Source organism: Egretta garzetta, unplaced genomic scaffold, assembly GCF_000687185.1.
Source record: "Egretta garzetta isolate BGI_Z169 unplaced genomic scaffold, ASM68718v1 scaffold131, whole genome shotgun sequence".
In the NCBI taxonomy this organism is placed as follows: domain Eukaryota; kingdom Metazoa; phylum Chordata; class Aves; order Pelecaniformes; family Ardeidae; genus Egretta; species Egretta garzetta.
This window is the reverse complement of record NW_009258478.1, coordinates 270,679-271,582: the sequence shown is the minus strand read 5'-3', so window position 1 is coordinate 271,582 and position 904 is coordinate 270,679.

The following is a 904-nucleotide window of genomic DNA, read 5'->3' as shown; positions in this document are numbered from 1 at the left end:
GAGAACAATGCAGGAGCTGCCACCCGTTCCCTGGGTAAAAATAGCATTCCCCTTGCAAAGATGTAGGCTGTTCCCGGTGACATGAAACCAAACAGCCTGTCCTTGGAGCAGCTGGTTTTTGGGGGCTGGGGGGAAGGGGACGGTGTCCGCCTTGCCAGGGAGGGCTGGGCAGGAGAGCTGCCTGGGGACGGGGCCTCTGCGGGGTGGGGGCTTTCGGCTGGGTCTCTGCAATGCCCTGTCGAGGTGATGATCTGAATCCCTGCTACACCCGGGGGGATCTGGGGAATCGGGGAGGGGGAAAATCTTGGTTGCAGCGTTCTCTCCAGCACCCCTTCTGCGTTCCCTGGCATCGCGCCCCTGCTTTCACTCCTGTGCCTGTTTTGCTCCCCCCCTGCCCACCTACGAGCCTTGGCAGAGGCGCCCTTGGCCACACATCTGTGCCTTCTCTCCGATCACCTGCAGGAGTGACGGAGGAGCGGCACGTTACGCTCTCGGCCTGGCCCTGGGGAGCTTGGTACACTGCCCCAAAACTGCTCTGCTCTATCACTTCACCTCTTGCCCCGGGAGGGTTCCCCGTGCTGACCGTCCCCTGGCAAGGGCACCCAGTGCTCCTAATTCTGCATCCGCCTTTGTCTGTGGCTGGTGGCACGGGAAAACACGCCGGGTCCCCTGGCCTCAGACCTGCAGTTTGGCTCAAGGCGTCCCCCTCGCCCTTGTACGCTGCTGGCTGCGCTACGATGGTTACGGCTTGAGACGTCCTGAAAAGGACCTGGAGCGGTCCCAGGAGCAAACCCTCCGAAGGAAAACAGGCTTTGTTACAGTGGCCGGCGTGGGGTGGGGGCGAGGGCCCCGGCGTGGCTGCTCTCTGGCCGCTGGAGATGCGGGAGGTGGTGGGCAACCGGTC